The sequence below is a fragment of the Dipodomys spectabilis genome, unplaced genomic scaffold, assembly GCF_019054845.1.
Source record: "Dipodomys spectabilis isolate Male_0828 unplaced genomic scaffold, ASM1905484v1 ptg000065l, whole genome shotgun sequence".
NCBI lineage: Eukaryota > Metazoa > Chordata > Mammalia > Rodentia > Heteromyidae > Dipodomys > Dipodomys spectabilis.
The window spans coordinates 2,757,827-2,773,357 of record NW_024870742.1 but is presented as its reverse complement, the minus strand read 5'-3'; the positions used below and the strand labels follow the sequence as shown (position 1 = coordinate 2,773,357).

Genomic DNA, 15,531 nt, shown 5'->3' with positions numbered 1-15,531 from the left:
AACCCTCATCCCCAAACCAGGCAGGGACTCATCAAAGAAAGAGAACTATAGACCCATTTCTTTGTTCTCTTTCTTTGATGAGTATTGATGCAAAACTTCTCAACAAAATTTTGGCCAATTGACTTGAACAATTCATCCCAAAAATCATACACCAGCATCAAACAGGATTCATTTCAGGGATGCAAAGTTGGTTCAATATAACCAAATAATCTGGTATAATTCATCACATCACAAACAGCAAGGATAAGAACCACATGGTTATCTCAATAGTTGCAGAAGAAACATTTGACAAGATCCAACATCCCTTTGTGATGAGGGTTCTGGAAAAATTAGGAATCCAGAGAACATTCCTCAATAGAATAAAGGCTGTATGTGACAGAAACCTAGAGCCAGGATAAAATTTAATGGTGAAAAACTAAAGCCATTTCCTCTTAACTCAGGCACAAGACAAGGATGTCCACTCTCTCCACTTCTCTTCAATTTTGTATTAGAATGACTAGCTACAGCAACAAGAAAATAGGCAAATATAAAAATGATCCAAATAGGGAAAGATGAAATAAAACTCTTCCTATTTGCAGATGACATTAGCTTGTGTTTAATGAATACCACAGTCTCCACTCCCAAATAACTCATGCTGATTCTAAACTTTGGCAATGTAACATGGTATAAAATTAACCCTCAAAAATTCAATGGCTTTTCTCTATGCCAACAATGAGAAAAGTGTGGCTGAAATCAGGAAAGCAACTCCATTTGTAATAGCCCCACAACAATAAAATACCTAGGGATTAACTTAACCAAAGAAGCTAAGGATCTCTGTGATGAAAATTTTAAAAACTTGAAAAAGGAAATCAAAACATAAATTCGATAGTGGAAAAAATCTCCCATGTTCCTGGATTGGAAGGATAAACATCGTGAAAATGGCAATACTTCCCAAGGCTATCTACTAATTCAATGCAATACCTATTGATATTCCTACCAGATGCTTCAAGGAAATAGAAGACACAATGCAAAAATTCATACCGAAAAATTAAAGGACCCAAATAGCAAAAACAATCCTTAATAGAAAGAACAGTGGTGGAAGAATATCAATACCAAATTTCAAACTCTACTCCAAAGCTATAATATTCAAAACAACTTGTTACGGGCACAAGAACTGACCTCAGGACCAATGGAATAGAATTGAAAACCCAGAAATGAATCCACAGACCTATAACACTGTAATCTTCAATGAAGAAGCTAAAAACTATAATGGAAGAAAGACAGCCTCTTCAGTAAATGGTGCTTGCAAAATTGGTAAATTACTTGTAGAAAACGAAATCTATATCCTTATATATCACCCTGCACCAGAATCATCTCCAAATTGATCAAATACCTCGGAGTCCAAGCAGACACTCTGAAAATTTTAAAGAATGGAGTAAGAGACACCCTAGGTTTCCTTTGCATAGACCAATATTTTCTTTAAAGATACCCAGAAACAGAACAAAACAAAGAAAGAATGGACAAATGGGATTGCAATAAATTGCATAACTTCTGCATGTCAAACACATAGCTAGCAAGATCAATAGAAAGCCCATGGATTGGGAGATTTTCACTAGCCATACAAAGAACAAGGGCCTCATATCTAAAGTATACCTGGATCTCAAAAACATTAAATCCCCCAACAACAAATCCTCAAAGAAACAACTTCCCAATAAATCAGTGGACTAAAGACTTAAAGAGAAACTTCTGTGAATAGGAAAGAAGGATGGCCAGTAGACACATGAAGAAACGCACAACCTTCTTAGCCAGAAAAGAAATGCAAATCAAAACCACATTGTGATACCTCCTCACCCAAGATACAATGGCTATAATCAAGGTCTCTAATAACAACAGATGCTGGAAGGACAGAAGGGAACCTTACTGCATTGTTGGTGGGAGTGTAAACTTGTTCAGCCACTTTGGAAATTAGTATGGAGGCTTCTCAAAGACTTTACATAGAGCTATCCAATGACTCAGCCATCAGACTTTTGGGCATTTACCCAAGAGATCACAAACAAAACCGTACTAAAGCTACCATCATAACTATGTTTATTGCAGCGTTATTTACCATAGCTAAGATATTGAATCAAACAAGATGCCCCTCAGTAGATGAATGGATCAAGAAAATGTGGACTATATACCCAATGGAATTCTATGCTTCCATCAGAAATAATGACATTGCCACATTTGTTAGGAAACACAAAGAATCGGAAAAAGTATATTAGGTGAAGTAATCCGAGCCCAAAGAAACATAGTTCCCTTGGTTTCCCTTACTTGCAATCCCTAGTATATGTCTGAGACAAGCGGAAACATTCAGATAAGTTGATGTTTGGCGAAATTTACCCCAAAGTAAGGATTCAAATGTTTTTCTTTCTTATGATTGTTTCTAACAAATTTATAAGATGATTTCTTTCTTGCTTTGTATGTCCCTTCCACAAGGTATAACCCCTGCTTTCACTGTATTTTATGTTGGTATAATTTGTGAAGGGGAAGGGAAAAAACAAATGTGGATTCATTGCAGCAATGAGATGTACAAGATTTATGTCGAAAAACGAACTTTACAACTTTGGCTAGGGGGGGGATTAAAGGGGAGGGGGAGTGGGGAATGGGAAGGAATGGGAAGGGGAAACAAAGGAGGAGGCAAAAAAGCTTGATGAGAAATATACTCATTCCCTTGCACATGTAATTGGACCCACTGTTTACTATATTTTCAAAATAAAAATTATCTGAAAAAATTGTATGAATGGATAGTGCATATGATTTTATTTTTCATTACAAACATAGAATGTAGTAAAAATTTTCATAGCAATTACACTGCAGTAGGTTGAGGTCAGATTCAAATGTAAATAATATACTGTGTTCATGTACAGAATTTGAGCATCAAAAATTTTAATATGCCTGTGGTCCTAAAACCAATACCTTACTGATATTGTGTGACAAATACAATTTCTTATAAGTACAGAAATTTTCCTTGTATCTTTTTAATACATATTTTTATTGTAAATGTCCTGTGCACAGGGTTTAGAGTTACATAAATAAGGTAATGAGTACATTTCTTACTGAGCATTTTTATCCTGTCCTTGTTTTTTCCCATACCGTCCCTTCCCTCCACACCCCCCATCCCTTCCCTCCACCCCCCGGCATCTGATAGAATGTCTTGTACATCTCATTGTTACAATGGGTCACCTTGTATCCATTCCTTGTATCTTAAATGAAGAAATGCTGGCTTGATTTATGCTGATTCTACTTGTATAGATACACCTAAAATCACTCGCCAAGTCCAAGAGCACATAAATCATATGCACATCACTTTTTTTCATTTTGTTATAATTGTGTTATACACATTTATTGACAGGTTACAAATTATTCTCAAATTTTAATGCATTAAAATACTTTCTTTTTTTCTTATTTTCTTAGCTAGGAAATCAGCAAGACCTCAGTAAGTATTCCTCACATAGGACTTTTCAAATGGGTTGGTGAAATGTTGAGCTGAGCTCCCATCTTCTGAGGACTCACACTTCTGCTTAGGAATTGATGCTGGCTGTTGGAAAAGAGCTCAAGGAAGAATGTCATTTAAAGACTTATAACTTTATTCTGCACCAGGGTATTTTCTTGCTACTTTGTTTGTTGAGAGTGTCTACAAGAACAAGCATTCCCTGGGGAGCAGGGAGATGCCATATGAGGTTTTCTTACTGAGATTTCTGAGTGACTTGCTATCACTTGTACTGCATTTTGCAAATCAAATCTGTCAAAACCGTTTTAAGAGATAAGAGGAGTGGTAAAAGAACTTATAGAGATAAATACTTCTTCAACATATTTGGTTCCAAGCATTCTGTCTAAGGCATATTCAACAACTAGTGAAACTTGTGTTGTCTGTAGCTATGTGTCATTCTCTATGTGTGCATTTATACATGTGTATAGGTATGTGTGTATTTTTGTGTACAGTAACATGCATGTCTACATATAGATGGGCATATACACACATATATTCATATACAAATAAATATACATATATAAATATATGTGCATATATATATACATATATATATCAGTTGTTCATTGATTCAATCTATAGTTCCCAGCATATTGCCATTCTCACAAAGTGTACATGGTAAACTGCTCTGAGGATATTTGTTCTATGATAGGCATCTTTTGTACTCACTTCCCCCATTAACCTTGTTTTTCATCCCTGAATATCTTCTGTCTACTTTCCATAGGTTAGCATTGTTTTCATTATATGTATTCACTGATAATAGAAGAAAAAATTTGTGTGTAAAAGAAAAAGAACTTTTAGGTCAGAGGTTAAAAGTATCCTAACGTCTCAATGATTCCTATGAGATAAAATTTGTAATAGTAGTAAAAGTGAAAAGGAATTCCTAGATCTGTTGTTTTGCCATTTAGAATAGGGAAGAATAACATGTCACTGTAATACCTCTTAAAGAATGCCAGGGTAACTGATGGTCGCTATCATGTTTCCACAACACCAGTGGATTCTGAAGGATAACAGTAGACCAGCAGAAATTCTAATTACCAGATATGGAGCATGAAAGAAAAAGAGAGGAAATGAGACAGTGAACGAGAAAGAGAAATATCACAATACTGAAAGTGCATAACAGATAAACAAGAGCTGTATGAGAATATTCATACTGCTATCTTTAGACTCTACATCTACATTTGGAGGTATTTGATGTATGATAACCCATCAACATGAAATATAAAGTTATTTTGATAAAAATAAAAATGATTCAGAAGAAATTATAAACGCAAAAACAATCTTCACAGAAACAAATTCTCAGAAATATTTCATCACTTTGAAAAGGATAAAGTGGCTGAAGTTAGTAGTATGACAATTCACAAAGACATAAAAAGATATTAATATATTTCATTATATATCCCAAAGAAGAAAGCAATTATTGTTTAAATGATTTTTTAAAACACAGTCTCTCAGGTGTTGGGAAGGTGGCTCAGTGGTAGAGTGCCTGCCTTGCGTGCACTGGGTTTGATTCCTCAGCATGACATAAGCACAAAAAGATTGAAGTGTGTTGTGGCTCAAGTGGTAGCGCTAGCTTGGAGCTGAGGGAGAGCACCTAGGACCCAGAGTTCAAGCCCCATGATCAGAAAAATCAAAATATAAAACAAAACACAGTCTCTCACTTTTGTGGCCTCAACTCTGTAATACCACTGCTTCAGCCTAGGGCTAAAGTTTTAGGTGTGGATATTTATCAACACTCCTGATTCAGACTCTACTTAATCATTTTTTAAATAAATATTTTGTTCTTAATTTTCCTCTTTGTAAATTCACATGCTCTATAAAAAATGGTTTGGCCATCCCAGTAACCTTCTCAATGTACCTCCTAATGACGACTTTCAAAAAGTTGTATTATACTACAAGGAAAACAATGCTATAAATAAGGAAAACCAATAACAAAATATTAATGATTAAAATAAAAACTAAAATAATTATCAGTGTTTTCAGTATTTGAAGGGTATTACCTATTAAATTTTACTATTTTCTCATATCCCTGTACATTTAAAACAGGTTAAGGTTATGATATTCAACAAGAGGTTTTTAGGTTATGAGTAATCTTTAAAGTTACCCACTAAGATTACTATTTAAGTCTCATCTAATCATTTGTATATGTCTTATATCATTTGTTCCTCGCTAACATATAAAATAAGGAAGCCAGGGGCTGGGAAGGTAGTTCAGTGGTAGAGAGCTTGCCTTGCATGCTTGAGGCCCTGGGTTCGATTCCTCAGCACCACATAAGCAAAAAAAAAGCCAGAAGTGGCGCTGTGGCTCAAGTGGTAGAGTGTTAGCCTTGAGCTGAAGAGCTGAGGGAGAGCGCCCAGGCCCATAGTTCAGGCCCCCGACCGGACCCCCAAAAAATTTTAAAACATAAAATAAAATATGGAAGCCCTATAGTTTTAACAGAAACTTTGTAGTTAATAAAGTCTTAACTCTTTATATTCTGCTTCTTTACACAAAGACTTGGCAACTTCTCATTAGTAATGTTCATATAAACTCTGAAATATACATACATAGTAGCATATGTCTGTTACCACAAATCTTAAATACTTTAACGAAAAGTTTTATTACCTGCCAAACAGTCCTTGTTTTAGCATATATAAGCAAATTCCCAAAATATATTTAAACCATTAAAACTTTTAACTAAACTTAACACTTGCTGCAGTGTTCATTATGACAGGTGCCTTGTATAGAATAATTGAATTCCTCCTCCTACACATCTCTTGAACAACAAATATCTGGAATTATTTTGTTTTTGACCTGTCCATCTTGATTTTATTCTTAAATGTGTGCTTATGTAAGAAGTATATGGCTCTAAAATTTCATGAAAATTCTTTTAAACTTACTTTTTGTTGAATGGTCTAGTTTAAGAAAATCAATTACACTTTATTTATAAAACATGTTCTATGTTCCATTCAGCATCACCTACTCTAACATTGGAACGATACAAAGAAGATTTGAATGGCTCCTGTGCAAGGATGGCAGGCAAATTCCTATACCATTCCATACTTTTACAACAACAGATGCTGGAGGGGATGTGGCCACAAGTTAACTGTACTACACTCTTGGTGGGAGTGTCAACTTGTTCAACCACTTTGGAAAGTAGTATGGAGGTTCCTCAAAAGACTTCACATAGAACTCCCCTAAGACACAGCAATCCCACTTTTGGGCATTTACCCAAAAGATCACAAACAAGACGGTACTAAAACTACCATCACAATTATATTTATTGCAGTATTGTTTAAGATAGCTAAGATATAGGACCAACCCCGATGCCCCTCATCAGATAAATAGATCAAGAAAATGTGCTATTTATACCAATGAAATTCTATGCCTCCATGAGAAAGTATGGCATCACCCAATTTGTTAGAAAATGGAAAGACTTTGAAAAAAATATTAAGTGATGTAAGCCAAGTCCAAAGAAACATAGGTCACAGGGTTTCCCTAATTTTTAATAACTAATATATCTGGGATAAGCAGAAAAGTTCAAAATCTATGCACATATGACCAGATAAGATGTTGTTAAGGGAAATGAATCCCCAAATAGGAACACAACTGTTTTTTCTTTCTTGCTTGCTATTGTTCTAACGTACTTATAACAGGCTATGTGATTTTTTTTTGTTTCTTTATATGTTTCTCCCCCATGCTATAACCCCTGTTTTCACTGTATTTGAATTTGGTGTGCCCACCTCTTGTACATACGCTCCTGTAATTTGGGGAGGGGAAGGAAAAAAACAAAATGCTGAAATAGGGATTCAGGTTGACCCATTGTAACAATGAGATGCACAAGACACTATGTTGAAAACTGAACTTTACAATTTAGGCAGGGGAAGTGGGGAGGGGAGTATACTTGTAGAGGTGGGCGGGAAAGGACGGTAGAGGGAAAATAAAGAAGGAGGTAACGAAGCTTGTTAGGAAATGTACTCATTACTTGCTCATGTAAATATGACCTCTCTGTACAGTATTTTTAAAATAAAAAACATATGAAAATATTCTGAGAGGAAAGAGTTTATTTCCTTTATTTTACTCATATAATATGGCTAACAAAGAAATTAATGCAAAACACTGATATGAAGGTATTTTGAATGAATGTGTATGTGTGCACGTGCACGTGTTCTCATGCACTTGCATGTATGTTGGTGTGCTCACAGTTTGAAAAAAGGGCGTCAAAGTCTTGCTAGGCCTGCTCTCTAGATTGGTGAGCTACTATATGAGCTACATCTCCATTCCTGGCCCTTTGCTAACATTAAAATTTTTGAAAAATAATCTCATGAATTTATTTTGTCCTGATTGGCTTCCACTGTTATCCACAGATCTCTGGATCCTGAGTAAATATGCCAAGTAGTTAGGATTACAGGTGTGACCAACCAGCACAAGGCTTTCAGAATAATTTTAAAAGTGGAAGAAAGTTTACTTCACGGGGGCTTGTTTTATCATCTCCTACTTATAAAGCATTTTGGAGTGATTATTTGTGATTTTTTTTTCGTTTTTTGGATTCTTAAGAAAGTGATGATATTTAAAAATTTAGTACTTTTTAAAATGGAACCTGGAAAAATGGGACAGAATATATTTGTCTCTCTCATAAGCTCAGCTCTGTGCATGATAACCCAATGTCACCAACACAGTCTGTGTTGAAGACAAAATGTAACAGAAAACAATCACCATGGCCAATAATTGCTATGGTATTATTTCTTGGACAATATGAACATTGAATAGAGAGTGTAAGAGAATGGAGAGATTTTACCTACCTTTTGTGTATTGCTGAAAGACTTTTGGAAACTTTGACTCATTTCCTTCCTCACAGTGTGTGCTTGGGCCATGCACTTATTGCCTTTAATTACAATTTTCCCAACACTAAAATGGCAATAACATTAGCATTATAGAAAATGTTATCTTAAGAATTAAGGAAATTAAAACTTGTGAAATACTTAACATAAATTTCCATGAATGAGTTTTAAGTTTAGCCAGCAGTTTTTTTTTAAAATACTAAAAAGAATGTGATAAATATTACAGAAATCATTGCATATAGTGAGCAAACAGAAGTAATGTTATCTATTGACCATGCTCTTCTTCCAAGGAAGCCAGGTGGATTATTTCTCATGCTGTAAATCAAACTTGTTATCTTATGTCTTGATAGTGTAAAAATATCAGGACAAAATAATGAAGGAATGTTGTAGACTGAGGTGAAGTCCATATGAAAATGTGCACAACTGATAAAACATAAAAGTATCTTAGCATTATATTGTGTTTTACATCATTTAAGTTACATTGCAAAGTTAAGTAAGACCTAGAAGAATGGATTCTCTTTTTGATGTCCTATCATAGGTCCTTGGATGAACTCTTTCCTCATTCTTGTAAAGACATCATCAGATGAGAGGAACTACATTATTTTTTGTTTGCTTCCGTACATTTATTCTTCATTTGAAATCTGAACTACTTGAGACTGAAAGAAAATAAGGAAATTAGACCCTCAGTCTTTGGAAAGAACAATCAATGTGAAATAAATAAAATGCATACAACCTTGTAAGAGGTCTGACTAAAGTGAGTTATATAGTCTCAAGCATAAACAGAAAATGATTAAGCAATATCATGTTATTTAAAATGGAAAATGTTAGGAGTTGCTTAATATTGTTCCTTTCTAATACCTTGAATTAATTATTGATTTTGTATAGAAAGATTAAAGATGAGATTAAAAAGAAAATTGATTAAAAGTAGACAAAAGTTCTGAATAGACATGCTCTCCTTAAAGCCCTGAAAATTTCCAGTGGGTTTACAAAGTTCTTTAATACCACTTCTATGCTGGTTTAATTCTTTTCCAGCAGAAGTCATTAGAGAAATGTAATTCAAAATTACTATGATACTACTTCATAATTATTGTAACTTTTATCAAAAAATCAAAGGAATCGGGTGTGGTGGTAAAGGCTTTTAATTCCAAGCATATAGGAGGTTGGATTTAAGTCTAAGGCCAGTCTGGAGTACTGAAGAGAATAAAAACCTGCCCTTTATTACCTTATAATAAAGGTAATAATGCTGAGAGTGTGGAGAAAAGGAAATTTTCTACACATTTCAACAAAATGCAGGTTAGTATTCTCCTTGTAGAAAGTAATATGCAGCTTTCTAAAAACTTCAAAGTTGAAATATCATCTGCCCCACCAATCATGTGATTATTTCCCTATGAGTAACTCAAATATATCTGCAGTTCATTGTACTCATCATTCACAGCAACAGCCAAGATATAAATCGAAGTTCAGTGTTCAACTACAGACTAATAAAGCAACTGTGGTACATGCACAAATATCTTTTTCTGTTTCATCCTTAAAATAGCAAGAGACTTCTCCCATTAGCCACAAATTACAATGACCTGAAAGATGTATTCTAAATGAAGAAAAATATTGTCTTCTGATCTTTGTAAACACACACACACGCACACAGAAACACACACACACACACACACACACACACACACACACACACACACACACAAACCAACATCAAACATTAAGAGAGAAATTTTTAAAAAGTAAAACAACGTGGAATTGCTGGGGCATTTAGGTCACAATGTAGAAGATAGTAGATATACAGGATGAACCGGTATAGAGTTGTAATGTACAACATGAGGATACAGGGGACAACACTGGCCTTACATGGTTTCCCTTATTTGCAATATCTAGTATATGTCTGAGTCAAGCAGGAAAAGTCAGATAAGGTGATGTTAGGGAAATGAACCCTACGATATGTATTCAATTTTTTTTCTTTCATGCGATTGTTTCTAACACATTTATAAGACTAGTTATTTGTTGCTTTGTATGTCCCTCCCCCACAGTATAACCCCTGCTTTCACTGTATTTGATGTCGGTATAATTTGTGGAGGAGAAGGGGAAAAATAAATCGTTTAAATATTGATACAGGTGGACCCATTGCAACAATGAAATATACAAGTCGTTATGTCGAAAACAAACTTTACAATTTTGGTGGGGGGGAGGAAAGGGGGAGGTTTAGGTGGGGGGCGGGGGGAGGTTCAGAAGGGATAGGAAGGAGAAACAAAGGAGGAGGCTACAATCCTTGTTAAGAAATGTACTCATTATCTTGTCCATGTAATTGTAACCCCTCTGTACAGTATTTTCACACACAAAAAAAATAGAATGAAGCTAAGTAAGTAGGAGTTGTTCTTCTGAGTAGGGGTTGCTCTTTTTGTTGTGCTTCCTTCAGTAATGGATAAGATGAACATAATTCTTTAAATATACCTGCCTGTTTGCAGAAATAATAACAAACACTATACCAATAATGTTGCATGCTCAATATAGAACAAAATGTCAAATTAAAATACATGATATTATCCTTGGTGTAAACTAATTATTGCAAATAATGGAAACCATGGGACCTATGTTTCTTTGTCCAGTTTACTTCACTTAATATGATTTTTTCAAAGATCTTCCATTTCCTTAAAAATGAAATGGTACCTTTCTTTCTGATGAAAACATAGTATTGCATGTACGTATATCTCTCTGTTGTGTGTGTGTGTGTATGTGTGTGTGTGTTTCACTTTCTTGATCCATTCATTTACTGAGGGGCATCGGGGTTTATTCCATATCTTAACTAGGGTAAATACTACTGTGATAAAACATAATTGAGCTGGTAGCTTTAGTGTGGCCTTGTTTGTGGTCACTAGGGTAAATGCCCAGAAGTGGGATTACTGGGTAATAGGGGAACATTATTGTGTACATCAAGGATAATATTAATAGTTGAGCAGAATAGCTCAATAGCTATGTACATATGACTCTATAAGGTGATTCAAAGTTAAATCAACACTTGTTGATTTAACTTTTTGTTGTTCTTAATATACTACGTGATTTGTTTTTATCCTTTTGTGTTTTCCACACCTATAGTTCATCGACTGAAGACACTGTATTTTAATCTGATGCCCGGGAATTGTAAATATGTTGTTCTGAACTTGGAAATGGAAAGAGAAAAAACAAAATGGTGAGACAAAGGACAAAGGAGTAACCTATGCAACTGTGATACTCACAAGACAATATGTTGGAAATAATCTTGGGGGGGCGTTGGGAGAGAAGAGGGAAAAATTGGAGAAGGGGTAACAAGTTAGAAAAGAAATGAATTCCTTACCTTACTTGTGTAAGTATAACCCCTCTGTACTTTTCCTTAACAATAGAATTTAAATAAAAAATAAAATCAGCAGCAATACAGGAGATAGCAGAGGGGGGAAATACTGCAGTATAGTGCAGTAAAGCAGCTATGGAGACCAGAAATTTTACTTTTACATAGGAAGTAATAAACTAGCACACAGATTTTCAGCCTCATGTCAGTCATTAAAAAGGGGAAACAAAATGCACAATCAGCAAACCAATAGAGATAAAATAGAAAACTAAGCAAGTTGAATGGATGACTTGGACCAAGAATAACAAATGACACAATTAGGTAACAAATAACAAGCTGGTAAGTTTAAAAAATATTACCCATAATTCTATTAAATGTTGTGTACATCACAATTTGTTAGCACTATAATTCAAATCACAGTTAAATAATACATCATTATTATAATGTTGTTTATTTTTGATTTCTTAATATTGAATGTTTAATATAAAATTTTAATTTTAGCAGCTATAGAAAAGAAGAAAGTGAAATTAATTTTAATGATATATTTCATGAATTGTAAAATTGAGAAACAGTAGAATTTAAAGAAATAATTTATCATTATTGTTTTATTTCTGTGAATTAATGTAATAATTCAAAGTGTATTCTACACTTAACACTCATCTTAACATCAAATAATAAATTATTTCACATGACTTGGTTTTAGGTGGAAGGATTTAGCACTGTGGTAAAATTCATACCACACAATACACGAGGGAATGTCCTCTCTCATCCAGTTTAAGTTGTGGAAATTTGATTTCTACATGAATGTCAAATTCATGTCTAGGTGACATATATACAAGTATATAGAATTATATGCATGAGGAGTACTTCAGATGATACTTAAAAGTCATATTCATTAATTAAATTTTTATTATTTTGTACCAAATAAATATTTATAGAGAGACTGAATTTCTGAGTAGTTGATGGTGTATGTGGGCCAGATTATGCACATTGAGGCTTATTTTATATTCCTGATATTGTTTCTACAGTTAGATTTAATTTTCCATAACTGGGTTAAGTTATTATATTGGATATATGAAAGTAATTTTTTGTCATTAATCCTTTGCCAGTTGTCTAATACTAATATAATCTATCCATGTGTTAGAAGTATTGGAAATAACAACAGATATAAGCAAGATAAATCAGTCTGAGGTAGAAAAGAATTTTCACCTTTATTTTGATAGCTGGTCCTCTTTTACACTACAGAATATTCTTGGGAAAATGTGCTCCATGCTGGCCACAACTGCAGAATATTATGGTTTGATCTATCAAAAGAGAAGGAAGGATGGGGAACCTCCCTTCCAAAAGTCTGCTCCCAGAGATGTGATCTGCTTTATGGTGGTTACTTGAAAATGAACATTTTTCACAGTCAACCTTGAAAAGCCATCTTGATAGACCATTTCTGTAAGTGGATTACTACAGACTTGTTCATGGCTTTGTAAAGATGCCAGATTTCCTCATTTTGAGACAATTTAACAGGAATTTAGTCACCTGTTTTTGTATCTTTCAGGGAAAAACCAAATGACCCTAAGCCAGGGAATCACTGGGGACCAGAAAAGCTACTACCTTGAATAGTAATCCTAGACCTCTAAAACAAAACACACACACGCGCGCGCGCGCACACACACACACACACACACACACACACACACACACACACACAAATCAAACAATCGAACAAACAAAAAAATCCAGTTAGTATAGCCAGTCAGGGCTGCTATGAAAGCCTACTTGAAGTCAGGCAAAAAAAGAGAAGCTGAGAGTTATTTAGCTGATAACCAATATATTTTTTATGAGGTAGACTGAAATGAGACCCCAGAGAGAGGGTCAGGAAGACTGATCAGAGAGACTAAAATTGGCCACACAAATGTTGGAAAATAAAATTCTTTGCAGAACAAATAAATCATAGTAAGCCTGCGCATATAAGAACAAGACAGCAGACCAAATTCCAGAAATGCACATTTTCTTAGAGGTCAGCTTAATGAATTAGCAATGGAAATATTTGAATTCTTAAATATTTGACCACATGTGGAAGAAGGCTGAAGAGAAAGAAAATGCCATCATTCTGTTAGGAGGTCCAACATCACATTAGGAAATAATCAAGCACAGATTTGTAATAAAAAGAGTAAATAATTATTCCAAATGAGGGCTTCATTTGTTTTGATCTAACAGTTCTTGATTTAGGTGCTAGCAATTACCATACAATTGATCCAGACCCACAGCTGAGTTAATACTGACCGCATTATTCCCACATGAAGGAACAGAGAAAATTTACAAATGTCTGATGAAATGAGTAGAGAGTGAAATGTTCTAATAATTATATCTGAAGTTTAGAAACAGGTGATGAGGTGGATTTTCTTTTCTAAAAATCCCTCATTTTTAGCCTAGTGCCAGTGGCTCACAGCTGTAATCCTACCTACTCAGGAAGCTAAGGTCTGAGGACGGCTGTTCAAAGCCAACCTGGGCAGGAAAGTTCCTGAGACTCATCTCTATTTAATCACCAGAGAACTAGAAGTGGCACTGTGGTTCAAGAGGTGGAGCACTCACCTTGACTTGAAGAGCTTAGGGACAGTGTCCAAGCACATACTTCAAGCCCCTCAACCAACAACAAAAATCTCCCTTTTCTTGGATCTTTTCCTAACATTCAACAAAGAAGCCATTTTATTAAGCACTACATTTAAGTCCTATTCTAGCTACTGCAAATAGAATGATTTGGTATCCTATGACAAATGGTTCATATTTGTGGAAACAATTACCGGCAGTGGTAACTTTTTTTCCAGTCCTTGAACTCTGGGCCTGGGCCCTGAACATGGTTATGCTGGCAGCTTTCATTTGAGCTTGTTTGTTATTTATTGGATTACTGCCAATGAGGGTAATTACTGGGTGTAAAGGAAGATATATGTTTAGTCTTTTCAGGAAACTCCGTACTGCATTCCACAGTGGTTGAACAAGTTTAGTTTCCCACCAACAGTGTAATAGAGTTCCCAATTGGTTACATCCATGCCAGCATTTTCTATTGCTAGTTTTCTTGATAATGGGCATTCTAATTGGGATGAGGTAGAATCTGTCTTGTTTGCTTGTAGATTTGTGGGCACCTTCTAGATACCATGAATGAATCCATGAAATCTGTATTGCTCAGAGTCTGCATTCCTTTCTCTTTTCTCTTAGTATAATTTTCCCAAGCCTTTCATTTTCCTTAATATTGGTGAAAAGTCATCCTTTCTGATGGGTGAATAGAATTCCAGTGTGTGTGTGTGTGTGTGTGTGTGTGTGTGTGTGTGTTTGTGTGTGTAAGATGATTATAGGCCCATGAGTTCATTTCTATGTGTTATGTTTCATGTGTACTTTTGTAATTCCATATTAAATTTGGATTGCTTTCTTTACTGCATTGAAGAATATTTTTAGGATTTTGATGAGTATTGCATGGTCAATTGTTTGGGGCAATATTGCAGTTTTTGACACTTTAATTCTTCCACCCAAGAACATTGAAAGATTTTCCATATCCTTGAATCTCCTTCAATTTCCCTTTTTAGATTTTAATGTTTTCACAGTAGAGTTCCTTCACATTTTTAGTTAAATTAATTAACTCCTAGTTTTGCTGTTGTTATTTTTTTGTTTAGATTAGATTAGATTTTGAGGGTAATACATATGAGGTTGTATTTTGGATTTCAGGTTGGTTCTTCCCATTGTTGGTAACACAGAAAAACTACCGATTCTTGGTGGGTTTTATACCGTGCTACATAGCTGAAGGTTAGCATCATCTTTCCTAACTTCAGGGAGGAAGCTATAAGGACTTTTAATTCAGGATCATTTCATCTGTAAAAAGGGATAGT

The 15,531-nt window shown here is 34.8% G+C and overlaps 1 non-coding gene across 1 annotated transcript; it reads left to right on the top strand.

The window, feature by feature from the left end:
- The first annotated feature begins 6,450 nt into the window (after positions 1-6,450).
- On the top strand, positions 6,451-6,557 carry LOC122108742. The gene has a single exon (XR_006147623.1). It is a non-coding gene; the product is annotated as a U6 spliceosomal RNA (small nuclear RNA).
- The last annotated feature ends 8,974 nt before the right edge of the window (positions 6,558-15,531 follow it).